Consider the following 15,960-nt stretch of genomic DNA (forward strand, 5'->3'; position numbering starts at 1 on the left):
TTCATAGGCAGGCTCAAATAATAACTAACATCCCCCTTGCTGTAATGATAGGTTTATTGAAAGTTTAAAGGAAGATTAATTCCTTCAAACATAGACAGCACACAATTTGTTGACTCAAAATACTTAGTGGTCCAGACTTTTTCACTAGGAAGTGATTTCCATTAAGCTGTAAAAGTGAGCATGCCCTTATCGAAAGAATTTTAATCATCGTATCTTTCTCCTTCCTACGACAGCTGTCATCGTGTCACCATAGCAGAAAGAAGTTAAATGTCACTCCCCAGCTTCCAAGTTGTCACTTAACAGCAATGAAATATGCATTGTTCCAGAGAGGAGAAATAAACATTTTTACTGAGAGCTTCAGGATGCACTGAAAACTTTCTAGCAAGCTCATGCATTTTGTACATGATGCAGAGCAGAAACAATTAAACTCCCCCCCCCCGAATAAACACATTGCACAATTGAAGCATGCACAAATTACAGCATATCATATGGGCCGGGTCTTGGAAGTCATAGAATCATAGAATTGTAGAGTTGGTAGGAAACACAAGTGTCATCTAGTCCAACTGCTTGCAACACTGAGATTAAGAGTCTCATGTTGTGCCAACTGAGCTAATTCTTCAACAATGCAGGGTGCAACTACAGCATGCAACAGATTATTGTCCACCCACTGGTTAAATGCTCCCAGGAAAGGAGAGTCCACCAGTTCCTGAGGCTGTCTATTCCAATATTGAACAGCTCTTACTGTTAATCGTGAAATCCAAATTGTCATAAAATATGTAACGAATTCATCATAAAGTCCCTAGTCAGGCATACAAAGAACATTGTCCTTGGAACGTGACAGTAACCTGGATTAGAATTTACATTGGAATATGTACTCCTTGTTGTCGTTTCAAATAGTGAGCTGGGATTTCTTGTTTTGTGTCCCCCCCCCCCCCGCCCGTGTTATTATTTGCCAGTATCCCTTTCCCCCTTTCATTTGTTATTGTGTGGCTCTTTGTGTGTACATAAAGTACACAAAAGTATGACAAGAACACAGAAAGGACAAAAGAGGCAATAAAACAAAGAATTCATGTAGAAATCATTAATTGCAACAAACTTTAAGTCACAGTTTTCCAGTTCTGAGACACCTGAAGTATATAGTGAAGATGACATTTGGATAGAAGTGTTAATCAACTGCGGTTCTTAAATGCTGAAAATTAAGATTGTATTGAAACAGTACATCATCCTCATGGAGGTGAACCACAATTGCCTTTTTGTGTTAGTGATCCATAACACAGAAACATGGGCATTTCACTTTACTGTATGATCTAGAGAATGTCTATGCCAGCACTACCCATTGCCAAAAAATGCATTGTTTGTGTACATATTCTCCATGCAAAACAAATAGTAAGCAACCTCCAAACTTGACAGTCGCCCCAACATGCAGTGCAGAAACTTTAATGACACCCTCTGAATGAATGGCACACTATTTGAACTGCACCTGAGAAGTTATCAGTCCACTTCACTATCTCAAAACGTAACACTGAATGACGGAAGAGATGTGACAACACGAAATAACACAATTTTAAATTGTTTGTTTTCTGTAATTTGCAACATTAAGATATATTGATTACTCAGAAGTGGTAGAGCACAGGTTATGGAGGTAATCACAGCCGACAAACAATTTATGCTGCAATATATAATTCTGCTTGCGTCACATGCTTCATAGACTTATTTCAGAGATTGTAAAAAAAAAAAAAAGTACATTGCACAGCTTAGAAAAAAATATTACTACCTTCAATCATATTTCTGAAATTTGTTATTGAGCGTGTAAGACTGGAATGGCCAAACTTGGCCCGCCAGATGTTTTGGGACTACAATTCCCATCATCCCTGACCACTGGTCCTGTTAGCTAGGGATGATGGGAGTTGTAGTCCCAAAACATCTGGAGGGCCAAGTTTGGCCATGCCTGGTGTAAGACCATTATGATGTGAGCCTAAGCCCCAGTTGAATTTTGCCTCAGCATGTAATGGTTTGGCTTTAGCCCTCTGATCTGCCAGTTTCCATCCTTCTTCCCTCTTTCTCTTAACCTACTGAATTGGAGAAGAGGATGGAAAACAGTGAACAATGGTGAAGCCCAAAGCACTTCTAAACTATTGCAATGAAGGTGGGAACTCTGGGAAGTGTCATTAAATATATATATATTTTCCTGTTTTAACAGACACAGTTAAAAAAGTCCCAGAGTTCAAGTCTGCAGTGGAGGATCTAAAATCATAGCTGTCAACTTTTTCCTTTTTTTAAGGGAAATTCCCTTATTCCGAATAGGATTCCTCGCAAGAAAAGGGAAAAGTTGACAGCTACGTCTAAAATGTTCTGGCACAATCCCTGCAGAATGTTGTCACTTAGGAAGAGCTATGGCCATATGTCTTGGCTGGTGTTTATTCTTCTCCCTCCCCTGCCCCCAGCAGCTTAGTAAGTTTAGGAAAGGCAGAAGAAGACATAACTGGCAAGTCACCCTGGCACCAGCAGAAGAGCTCCTGCAGGCCAAGTCTTTCTGAACTGCAGAGAAAGTTGAAAGAATTCTAAATAAATAATTCCAAGAATTCTTCAAACAAATGAAACAAAAAACGGTTTGGAAAGACCCAGATCAATCCAAACTGAGACAGGAAGTTTGACCCGGCTCTAACCAGGCCACTGTCTTGCTTCTGTTCCCAGCTACACATGCTCCAGAGTGGAGAAAAGCCAACAGTGACATCAAACAAACAACGGGACAGGGGGAATGAGCTTTTGAATCACAGATCTTATCCCCCCCCCAATACAAAAAGGCCTTGCAGCATTTGTGAAAAATGCCTCAGGGAAAGTGGATATTTAGATCTTTAGTAGAAATGTGTGTGTTTTTTAATCAACTGAGATTGTCATAATATCACTAATAAACAATGATGTGACTTACAAAATGCAGAAACTATCAGGGGAAGATGTAAATAAAGTGTGGAGAAAGTGGAAAAAATTAATATTTTTTCTACCTTTCTCAACTTAAGACCATACAGTAAAGCTGAATATTAGAAGATTCAGGATAGAAAAAAGAAAGCACTTCTTTCCCCATTAGGTAGTGATGGCCACCAACTTGGATTCTTCAAAAGAGTATCAGACAAGTTCATGGAGGATAAGGTTTTCAGTACAGCACAGCTATGTTTTATTTCCACTGTCAGAGGCAGTTTGCTCTGAATACCAGTGGCTGGGAATCATAACTGGGGAGAGTGCTATTGCACTCAGGTCCTGTTTTCAAGTTTCCCAAAAAGCTGGACTAGAAGAGCCTTTGGCCTGATCCAGTAGCACTCTTATGTTCCTATGAGCTAGATATACCAACAGTCTGAAAGGCAGCTTCCTGTGTTCCTATCAGCAATGGAATGCCAAGGGATCTCTTCTGAACCTTTTTCAGATATGCAGAGGCACAACATGAGCCTACAAGATATTCTCTGCTCAGTGACCATTTGTGGCCAAAGTACCACTGTCCAAGTAAAGTGCTGTAAAAACTTGCAACAATTAACATACGTGCTGCTCTGAATAATGGCTGTGTCTGCATGTGAAGCTAAACCGTAGCTGAGAGTTACAAGGACAAGCCACAGCAAGCTCTGAACTCATGAACTTCCTCCTCCACTTCCAGCACAGTCATGAGGAGGAGTTTTGAAGCCTTTGATTCTGTTTTAGAATGCAGTTTGTTGTGGCATCCAAACAAGGAAAAAATGTGGTTAATCTTAACTATGGTTAGTCAAACAAGTCTGCTTCAAACCACACTTTAAGAAGCTGTTTTGTTTTTCATTAACCATGGTTATGTTTAGTGATTCAATGTAGCATTAAGTTGTGATTAATCTAAAATGGAAAGATGTGATCTCTTGCTTCACAGCCACACTGGAAGTTGAAGAGGAACATTTTTGTCTGGTGCCTAAAGGTATATAATGAAGGCACCAGCCAAACCTCCCTGAGGAGAACATTCCACCAATTGGAAATTTGACCAATGCAAATTGTGTGTGTGTGTGTGTGTGTGTGTGTTTATGAAATACCCAACATATGTTCAAATCATGGCTTAACCTTATTCTGTACTCTACCCACTTTTTGAGAGTTTCCAAGGAGGTGGCAAGTTGCAATTTGTTTTACAACTTTGACAAGACCAGTTTGGTTCACTTTTACCATTAAAAAATTAGTTCAGCTACCAATTACCATCTGAATAAACAACTAAACGACTAAACAACAACCACCATGCAGGTTAAACTACTGCTTCCAGTAAATATGAATCAGTTCATATGTTTGCTATTTAACAAGGTATCACATTAATTAGGACTTCTAGATGCCAGTGGCTCAGACAGTCACTACCGGCATATCCTGCAGAACGGTTTTCGTCTAGTCTTCCCTTCCTCCATGCTCCCTACAAGGAGAGAGTCACTGTCATTGATTTGCTATCACACCAGCATCACTTTACAGTATCTTGCTAGATTCAGAAAGTCCCAGTCAAGCCTCCTGCCTTTCTTGTTCTCTCTCAGATCTGCCTTCATTGGGAGAGGGTGAAAATCAAACAGCAAAAAAAGAAAAAGAACAAAAGGCAAGCAGAAAAGTTTGGCAGAAATTAAATCAGCTATTCTTGTTTTATAAATGGGGAAAAATAAGATATTGTGACTTGCTCAAAGCTACCAATCATGTTTGTAGCTTAAGCAGGACACAAGCACAGGACCAAAGAATGTGACACCATTGGTTTCAAATGTGCACTTCCATTGAAATGTAACCCAAGCTACTTTGGGGGAATGTAGCTAAACAATAGAAGATCTATCTTGCTTGAGGCAAGCAACAGAGTGGCTAGAAGCAGCTACCGTTCTATCTTCTAACCAAGATTCCAGTGACCCCCATTACTCTAACCCTTTCCTTCTGTGTATTCAAGAGCCACATGCTGAAGTTTCAAATCTAAATTTCTATCATTATCTAAAATTCAAGCGCTTGACTTTCCCTTAAGGGCTGGCAGAGTTCATCTTTAAGATTCTCAGTCAGGGCTCTCAAAAATATGACCAGAAAAGTATGATTTCAACTATTGTCTTTCTATGAAAGTTCTAACAGAAGTGAAACATCTGAACAGACAACCCACAAGATGCAATGACAGCCACCAACTTAAAAAGGAATTAGACAAATTCATGAAGAAGCCTATCAATATCTATTACAGTCACGATGGCTATATATTACCTCCAGCATCAGAGGCACTAGGCAGCATGTGTCTGAATCCTAGTTGCTAAGGAACATGAGCAGGAGAGAGCTATTGCACTCAGGCCCTCCTTATGGGCTTCCCATAGGCACTGTGGGGAGCATGATGCTGGACTTGCTAAGCCATTGGTCTGATCCAATAAGGCTGTCTTTATGTTCTTAAATGGGAAATATGATGGACTACAAAGCCAGGCCAGGCTGAGACTCAAGACTGTATTTAAAATTCAGTCACAACAGAGGATAGCTTCTGTACTTTTATAAGCAGGTACTTTGCTTCACAGCTGAACAGGGCATACTCCACTGAGCGGGGCCCTATGGGGCCTTATGTACTGCAGAAACTGTGGAACCCAGCACAAATGAATGCTGATGTTTTCATTTTGTTCTTGTAGTAAGCGAAGGGAGACTAGCTAGATCCTGCTTCACTTTGTGTTTGAAGTGCTGTACCTCAAACCAACTTTAAGGAACAATCTGCATGGTAAAGAGCCCTGGAATCTCCTCATCAAGTGATAAATATATCTGACAAAATTCTAACAGCATTTGTTTTTAAACTGGCTTTTCTGATTGTGAACCAGATAAATGTTCTGAAGTTATATAATGATTTCAGAGAATATGTTTTAAAAGAATTCTTGGATTAAGAAGACACAATGATAAAAGGCTTTGTGACTCCTTAAGGTTTATAGCAACGTATTCTACAACTGTAAAAAGCCAATTATTGAAATGATAGCCTGAGCTATACAATACTTGACTGAAAACATGAAGAAAAGGTGAATGACATTTATGGCTATGCCAGAGTTTTAGTTACATTTTAGCCAGTTTGTTTCCTTCCTTCCATAACATATACAACCTGTACAGAAAAGCAGTAATTACACTATTTCTATTTTTAGTGCAGAACACTATTCTGACCTACTCAGCAAGGCAATTCCTTCCTCCCCCCACACCGGGCCGCTAACCTTTAATGTCATTCTATCATTGTGCTGTTGGCTGAACACTCCCTGGCAGATGTGGGATGGGCCACTAGCTCTTCATTAACTGCAGCTGCAGCTTCTTTCTTTTCGCTTGAACAAAGTATCCAGAGAGCAGTTCATAGTCTTTAACCAGTCCTTCAAGTTAGATATCAATGCCATGTTGTGAAACATTCACCGGGATGTTGCCAGACTCGGTGGGGCCAGCATTCTCCACACACACACACACACACACACACACACACACACACACTTATAACGTGTTTTCAGGAGTCACTGGTTCTTTGGCACACATGTAAAACACTTCTGATTTGCAGGAAACTGATATACAAAATAGCTATTTTGTGCAGTCTTTGGGTTGCATTTTGTGCTAAATAGTTTTGGCGGGGGTGGGGGACTGATTTTAATTTTTATATATGGTTCTCCAGTTGGTTTCAAGAGCAAACAGGAGGTGAAGGACTATAATAAACTGGATTTGCCTCATTTGAGTTGTGCTATGGCATGGAAAGGATTACCAAGTAGAACAGAACTCTTGGACTTTGAAACATACAAATGCAGCTGAACAATACAAACTAATGATTATCTTTTTAACAATATATTCTATAGCATAGAGATGATAGGTAGGTAGGTAGGTAGGTAGGTAGGTAGGTAGGTAGGTAGGCAGATAAAAAGATAGATATAGATAGATAGATTATAGGAGCCAGTCTCAATGCACTGGGAAGTTGTCCTTTGTAAACCAAATTGAAATGAATGGGAAAACTTCTTAGAATCGCCCTTTCACACAAAAATATTGTTATCTGTGCAGATTCTACAAGGATCATTAATGACAGTAATTAAAGAAGAAAAAGAAAAAGAAGAATTCAACAGAAATAAAATTCTTTGAGTCTGAAAAGTACACAAACATACCTTAAAATGCCACAATTGATGAAATTGCTTTTTGCTTACTGAACCTAATCCATTACCTTGCTCATAAATAATTGCCAAAACCTTGCCTAATGACAAAAGGCATTCCAGTAAACCTCTGTGGTGCACAGATGTTTTAGTTTCATTTGAACTCTCAGAACTCATAAAAGTTAATATATATGACATAAAATAGTTTTAACAGAACATCTAATCTCTCATAGATCCTCCAAGGAGATTATTTCTCTTTATAAGCATTGTAAATTTTAGTTATTGTAGTATCTGTACATATATGTGCAACTAGCTATCTTTGTAACCACCCCTCACTAATTTCTGCTTGTTAAATAAAAGCTATTAAGCAAGCATTGCCTCGCACAGTACCAGGAAGAGTGAATGCATCTAGTACTATTCTAAATACTTTCTATAGAATAGAGTTTGCTTCAAAGCTTGGGCAGTGATGCTATTAATGTGCTCAGTCATAATAAAAAAAGTTGCTAGAGGCAACAACATCTCTAAACATCCTTTTCACACTACAAGCTATTCAAGATTCATAGTAATTTATTCGGCCACTTACCAGCAAACATGACAGCTGCTCCTGAATCTGTCCCAATGTTGTTGATATTTTTTCCACTCATACACATCCTCTCCCCTCCTCTTTTGAAAACTGTTTCCCTGCATTTCATCTGGCCATAATAAGCCCAGGCTTCTTTTGCCTTATTTACATTTTCTTTGCAGTGTCAATACACTTTACTGGACAGCAGCAAGCATTCTGCCAGGCATTTGAATTTCTTCCCACTGATATAAAGTCTTCCGCCTGGTGAACCTTAAATCTCTCTTCCTGACTCTCCTTTGCCAGCAGCCTGAGATATCTTGCTTCCGTAAATTTTGCCATCTCCTCTAAAATCCACACCACTGCATTTTATGTCTCACCGTAAGAGATACTTTATTCCTTTGCAGCCCTTCTTATGCTTTCCTCTCAACATTAAATCACAAGATTCTCTTTCCTGACAAACCAACTGATGCAAGTACAGCCCCTTTTCTGTGAGAAACATCACCTCCAGACCTTCCCTCTCTAAGAAAGCAATCATGTGAATTGCAAGGCAGAAGGGTTTAGCCTCCTTCTCAAATCCTCGTATGTATGTCTTGTTTGAGAAGCCTACCATTGGCTTATACCATACAATACAGCCATTTGGTACATAAGCAGAACTATTTGCTCAACAACAACGAATACCACAAACGGCCAGAGCTGTTAACTTAAAATGATACATTTGAGGTTGATGTGCAAGGCACAATAATTAACAACTTGAAATACATCGAAGATGCAAGTGATATAATATCAACAACCACAAGACTGCCTGTGTAAAGGTATACTTTTCTTCAATTTAGAAATAAAATTCCAAGGCGGAGAGAGAGAAAACAATGACGGGGAAAGGGGACTAACTAGGTTAACCTGCATCGGTGCTTCCACTTAATTGGTTTGCTACTGTCCAGCAAATATATATTGATACTAAGGAAACAAAAGCAAATGATTTTCATATACTGCATTGATTCACATAAAATATTTAACTGTCTCCTGGCTCAATAGGCTGTGGTGTGGATACTTAATCAGGGGCAACATGAGCCTCAGATTCTCATCAAACAGTGAGGAGAAGCAAAGAAAGAAAAAGAAAAGAAAAAGCCAAGTTCTAATAATTTTAGTAGTTTGTGTCTGGGAAAATCACATGGCACAGCATCATTATAGAAATGCAAACTATAAAGGGAATTAACATTCTATTATTTTATAGTACTGTTGCATCAACACTAATTGCAAGCATGCACACACACAGAGGAAGATGCAGCACAAATGCATTCTCTGCCAGTTATTTAAAGAACAATCTTAAGCACATATACCGGTACTTGGAAAGTATGTCCCATTAATTTCTGGAGATTTAATTCCAAGTAAGTGTGCTTCGGAGCACAGCCTAAGGAGATATATCATCATTTCCACATGCAATGCATCAAGAAATAGGTCAGATATAAATATGCTTAAAATAAGATCTTATAAGAACCACAGGCTTCAAAGGGTGCACCAGAAATTTCAAAATCAATGTAACATGCAAAGCACTTCCTTAACATTTTGATTGAGTGCGAAAATAGTGTGCCAAATTTGTTTCTTCAGTGCTAGAGATAGAGTTGTATTCAATGTTAGTTCTACTTAGAGTTGACCCATTGAGATAATTGGCATGGCTTAGATCCAAGTAACTACTCAGAGTATAATTTAGTTGGCTATAATACGAGATGCAAAAGTATTCCCTCATTCACCCCAACGAGGCTTGATTCCAACTGATTGTGAGCAAAACCAGGAGTGACTCACTTGAGGTGAAGCCATAGCAATAGCTTCTTGGCAGAAGTGCCACTGCTTCTTACTTCATGACAGCAAGGTGGGAGTTGTCTGGGTGCACTGGTAGGGGCACCAGACTGGGTCCAGGTCACCCATGCAGCCCCGCCCTTGCTGCCACCTTGCCCAGCAATCAGCAATGATGCTTCTGTTGAGAGGCTACTTCTGTAGCTCCACCCCACCTGGCTAGCCACTGCTGAAAAGACTTGTGGTTGCCTCCCTCTGAAGACATCTCTTTCACCTTCTCAGCCTCCCAAGGACCTACCACACTTAATTAAAAGAGGGCTGGTTCAAGTTCCTTGCTGGTGAGTCCAAGTGCTTTCACTGGACGGAAAAGGTATGTTGAGGAGTTGAAGCTCTGCTAACAACAGGATTGGAGCCAAAATGGGGACAATGAGAAATAAACGGGAAGCATCAACATCCTTGGGTAAAGTCCCAGGCATGCAGAAATCCATTAAAAAAAAAAAAAATCCACAAGAGGATCCTCATCCGGTGGGAAAACACAACCACTCAATGGGAAATGAACATCCAGGAGCCACAGAATATTGGGTGCCAGCCGGAAAAGAAAACCAGAAATCTATCCTAGTGGTGGGAGAGAGAAAGCAAGTGAATTGGTTTGCTTGATCCCTATGAAGCTTATATTGTCCTGGAGGGAGGCATAGCTGACTGGAATCCTTAACTGGTCGCAGGCCCCACCTGCTACGAGTAATAGCCATTGTTAGACCATGTCTAAGGCATCTTAGTGGCCACAGCCATCATGACATAATGAAAGAGTATTCAATTTCGTCTGATTGTTGTGTGTATGAAGGAGCAAGGCAGATGACCTACATTTTTACCCTATTGTCTTTGTTAAGGATCTATATTCTGACAAACTCATTTATCTTCCCCCCCTTTGAGACACATTCTGTTTAGGCTCATAGCCTTTGTGAGCCAGTCACAACTCATTGGTGAATCATTACCAGTTTGAGATTGTATTTCCAGAATGTAAGTAGAAGGATATTACCTATATAGAAGGCTAGGAATATTTCTGAGGTGTGTGTGTGTGTAAATTTTTTATTAAATTTTCTGTTTTTCAATGTAGAATATTCATTTAAACAACCTTAAAATATCAATGACTTTCCTTATTCTCTTCCCATGGTTCATTTTGCATATTATGGAAGATTTCTGAGGTTTGGAAGAGAGAGTGGCAGACCCAATCACTCAGTTCTTGTGTTCTGCTTCTCATGTAGATGGAGCCCAGTCATCCTAGTCTGAGTGCCAGTCCTGTACCTTTGCCATAATGCAGGGGTGTGTGTGCAAGGAATGAAGGACTGGTTAGCCCACCAGCCAATCTGCACTTCTCCCACAGGAGCAGAATTCAAGACTGGTTTGGAAAATGGCAAGTACGTTTCAGGTGGGATTTAATATTGGTGGTGTAATGCCTTCCTTCTATAGCAGACGCCTGACGCCAAACGTGTGTAATGCTTAATTATTTACTCACACTGTTTGCAAACTGTCAGCACGAGCTTCTGTTTGGTCCTTACTGGCCCTGATGAGAACAGAAACTTGCTTCTGAAGGACACTAGTAACTTAATGCCCATTTGCATCTTCTAAGAATAAGCCCAGTTCCCACATGGGACACTTCTACCAATCGAGCACAGATATGATATAGAGACTTTAAACAACTTTGTTCCAATTAGGACTGCGCAACCAATTTGCTTCGCTTGCAGTGGCACAACAAATTCACATATTGTTCTGCTGTGTCCCTTCTGTCCACCCAAATCAAAATTTGTCTCTGGTGCCCTCTTCCCTCAAGAAGCCAGCCAGGTCTTTAGTCCAGCCTGTAAATTCTTCGCTACCCAGTTTAGTCCTCCTTGGATCATGCCTCAATGAGACTGCTCCAAACTGATTCCGTCCACCCAAATCAAAGTTTGTCTGTTCCAGACTGATTCCCAATAAGCAGAAGGGCTTCAGCTCCCCTCCTTACATCTTCCACTCCATTCCTATACAGTGGTACTTCTGGATGTGAACAGGATCCGTTTCGGAGCCCCGTTCGCATCCCGAAGCGAACGCAACCTGTATCCGCACATGCCGCGATATGCCACTTCTGTGCATGATGTCATTTTGAGTGTCTGTGCATACGCGAGCAGCGAAACCTGGAAGTAACACGCTCCGTTACTTCCGGGTCGCCGCAGAGCGCAAACCAAAAATGCTCAGTCAGAAGCTACTTCAACCCAAGGTATGACTGTACCTCTTTTCCATGTTTGTTATTTTCCTTGAGCTATTCAGGAAATTTAATGGGTACACAAGTCTCATGTTTCCACTTAAATAATACTTATCTGGGGTTGTTGTTGTTTTGAACTGCATTGGAAGGTTCTGAAGAAACCCTAGCTGCTTACTTGGACATCACATGGCATGGGGCTAGAGTGTGACTTACAAAGAATGGCACTCCTTCAATCTCCGCATGACTGACATTGTCCTGAATGATTCGAAGTCTGCTTTTCAGTATTAGCAGACTGCAACCAAAATCCACAAGACTTAGCTGATTATAGAACACTGCTATAAAGCCATGACCATAAACACTTTGGTCACATTTTCCATTTTATTTGAACCCAGATTTTTAAGTATCCATGGTATAGTGCAATACAGGCAACCCCCAATTTGCGCAGGGGTTGCATTCCAGGTCATCACATGCAATGGCAGAGTGCACAGAAGCCCCTTCTGCCCTGTTGCGGCCCCGCCCCCTTTTCCAGCCACTCCTGGGTTGCCACATCAATTGGACACATGTAAATTGATCATTACCTGTTTCCCTGATGGCATACAAAAATTTCCTGATCAAGGACCCCATATATCACACCTATAATTTACCTTGCCATGTTGTAATAATAGGCTTGGTATCTGCGGGTTGTGAAGAGACTGTAATTTAACAAAGATTTCCTTTCTTTTTATAATTTAATACTGATAGATATCAATGTCATCAAAACAGAGAAAATTATAAAAATGCCGGGTGGATTAAACACATGATTGAGAATCAGAAGGCATGGCTTCAGTTTTCATTGTTATCTTACTGAAGAATTGCCTGGAGTTTATGCAACTAATGACGATGATGAAATCATGAGAAACTAAATTGATACCTTGAAAAACAAGCAAGGGAGGAAAACGGGAGAAACAGAACATAAAGTCAAAACACAAGCTAAAAGGCACACGATGAAAGTGCTATAAATATCTGCATTCCAAATCTACTACTTAACACCCCCCCCACCCCCCCCACCCCCAGGATCTGCTTGTGTAAACATTGTTCTTCACCAAATATTAGCTCTTTGGTATTCCCAAGGCTAACCTCAATTGAAGTTACAACCTGAAACAAAAATAAGAAGGTGCTGTGCAACCTTTAAAGACTAGCACATTTAGCACATACTTTGATGAGCTAGATTCCACTTCATTAGATGCATCAAGTGGACTCTAATCTACAAAATCTTATGCTCCAATAAATCTGTTAAGTCTTTAAAGTGCCACAAGATTCTTTGTTGCCTTTTTACTGCAGGAGACTAACACAACTACCTTTTTGTAAGTTGTCACCTGAATCAAATTCCTACTGCTGTTCTGACAGGGGTACAACTTGGTAATATGACTGTGCTGTGGGTATGTTCAGAAGCACTGGCTCAACAGTTTTCTTGTTAATTCCTTCTTTTATCCATTTCTGAGTCTGTGGATCCAATTCCAAACATTTTTTTGTTTTGCTTTATCTAACAATAAGGCTTTGCTGGCGCTCTCCAATGCCAGCAACTTTATACACATACATGCATAACGTCAGCACAGCTTTTAATCCCATCAGGGCCATTCAAGTTTTCCTAGGCTGTTCTTTACAGCTGTCGCCTATATCAGATTTTCATTCACGTAAGAACAGAGGCAGTCAGAAGCTCAGATCTTCAATCTGTTTCAAACAACTGGAAACCCATGTAAACTTATTAAAGTCACAGAACTACAAATATTCAAAGTCTTAGTAATAACTGTGGATGTTGCAGTGTAACTCAGCAATATCACCAGCTCAAGCCTTTTCTCTTCCACCACTCATTTAAAAGAGAATTAAAGCAATTGCTTTGACAAAATCATGCTTCCTGCAGGGACTTTAGATAAGTGTTTGGTTTCTACTGAAAAAACATAGGTTCTTAGGAGATCAGGTCTGTTCACTACGAACACCAGCTTCATCCACCCACCCATTGCAAAGGAATACAAATGGAATTGTTCTCTCATGTTGTTTTTTTTTAGCCTTTATGAGTGCGTGTATATATTTGCAAATGGTTTGAGCAATATCATATTCCACACCATACTTGCTTATGACCATTATACAAATGCTGAAATTACAAATTTCCTGGGAGAATAAATTACTGTAATATCTCTATAAGCCTTCTGTAAAACAAGTGCTCACTGAAATAGCTTTTTTGTTTTGAAACAAAGGCTGACCCTTCTTTCAATTAAAAGAAAGTGCTTCTGGAAGCAGTTGCTGAAAACAATAAGATTTTTATATTTTTTTTAAAAAAAGAATAAAGAAATGTTTATTTATTTACTTCAGACAAGCCCTTTCCATGGATCCAGCCAGTACCAAGCTGAATTATCAGCATACGTCTGTAAGGCGGAATAATTCAGGTAACTTTGGAGTGGGGGAAGAGACTGAGAAAGAAAAGAGGCTACATTGATTTCCTACCATTTTTTTCCAGGTACAGTTTCTTTATTTTGCTCCCAATACCCCTAGGCTGTGTGGATGCTTTCTGTGCTACTGTAGGTAACCATCTATTGTGACATTCTCCCTTTTCTTTAGCCATTCACATCAACCACAGATAATGAGAAGATACTCTGTCCTCAGCAGTGAGCCACTTTCATACCTAACAGCCTGTGGTTCTGCTCTGCTTTGAGACTTATTGCCTATTCAGGAATATATATATATATATATTTGCATTCCAGTAGGTGCTTTCCACACCACATGGTTTCATTCAACTTGTGCAGCATGCCAGTTTTCAAGCAGCGGTGCCTTAAAACTGCTTTGTCTTGAAACAGGCATGAACACTAGAACAACAGGCCCAAGGCCACCGTAATTCATATATTTTTTAAGGTCAGCTGTCATTGGGAAACAAATGAGCCACACACACACACACACACACCCTTTCAGCTGTCAATATGCAATGCCACAACTTGCTGCAACCTGTCATTTGCAAAACTCACACAGTACTACTATGATAACTCAGTAGTACTTTTGTGTCTATAACAAAGAACGAAGAGGTGTTAAATATTAGGGATTAACATACTGTGTTTTGCAAGAAAAATAATTCTATTGGAAAAACCCTGTTTTGAAAAATAAAGCCACATCAAATACATCAGTTGCATAATAGTTCCCAGTTTTGAACTCAACACTCAAATCATAAATAAAACATTTCAACAATTTTTAAATAACACATGAACATTATAAGTAATATTATTGTGCCTATTCTGCACACTAAGTTATGGACTACATTTGTCAGAACAACAAGTCTGCCACTACACTATTTCTTCCCCCAACACAACTTTTATTGAAATTTAAAAAGGTATAATGAGAAACTGTAAGACTACATCAAATTTAAAAAGATGCTTTCTGATGGCACTTAGTAAATGCTGATTTGAAGAAATAGTACCCCCCCCCAATATTAACTAACACAAAAAGGATAGTTTAAAGAAGACATCCAAGCCACACTTCAAAGCAAAACATCAAACTATGCAGCTACATTTTGTTAAACTCTCAAAGAAGAAAACCCAGTTTAAAAAGTCGTTATTTCTTCCCTTGAAACAATCATCACATGCCTGCATTTTAGATAGCCAAACAACCTGCAATCTGTAAACAGATTACCCTCATTCCTCCCTGTTAAATTCAGCAAAGAGCAGTGGAACAGAAAATTATATGTAGCTGGCAAAGTCACAACTCACTCACATGCAACTATGGAAGAAAAACCGGTACTTACAGAACTGTAAGATAAAATATCCCAGTTTCTCTTTTACATTTTACAGCAAATCAAACAAAGATCTCAGCTCTCATCAAGTCACTGCTTCCACTGTACTGATCAGCCAGGCAGAAAAGGCCCTTATGGATTCCCTATGCAGCTGGGAGATAATGGAACCATATTCTCAGCTGGGACTAGAGAAGCCTAACCGCTATGCACTGAGCACTGTATGGCTGCTCACTAGCATTAATCAGGAAGTACAGTGCTCCACCGCTTTATGCCTCCCTTCCCCCAAGGACCTGCACAATTAACACATGAATCAAAGATGCACACATTGGGAGACCTTGTACACAGAAGGACATATAATCCCAGTTCAGGGATATCTGAACACTGGTTAATTTTGTTCACTGATCAAGGATACGAGACTTCTTTTTAATTAAAGGCAAACACACACATTTATGTATATGGTTCCTGGATTTAAGTAATACTGTAATCTTGCTATGACCACATAACAGATGATTACATAAATCTCTGTAATTAAGCTGAATGC

General features: G+C 39.7%; 1 protein-coding gene across 6 annotated transcripts in view; it reads right to left on the reverse strand.

Annotated features, from left to right (window-relative positions):
• Positions 1-15,960, reverse strand: part of LOC309336526 (contactin-4) — a 525,279-nt gene that overhangs the window by 290,143 nt on the left and 219,176 nt on the right. The window contains exon 1 of one of the 6 annotated variants that reach the window (XM_081852425.1): positions 7,660-8,071. The exons of the other annotated variants lie outside the window; for them this stretch is intronic. The gene's annotated coding sequence lies outside the window, so the exon portion shown is untranslated. Of the gene's footprint in view, positions 1-7,659; positions 8,072-15,960 lie in introns of those variants that run through there. 6 annotated transcript variants of the gene reach the window in all.

Source organism: Podarcis erhardii (assembly GCF_964252035.2).
Source record: "Podarcis erhardii genome assembly, chromosome: 2".
NCBI classification, from domain to species: Eukaryota; Metazoa; Chordata; class Lepidosauria; order Squamata; family Lacertidae; genus Podarcis; species Podarcis erhardii.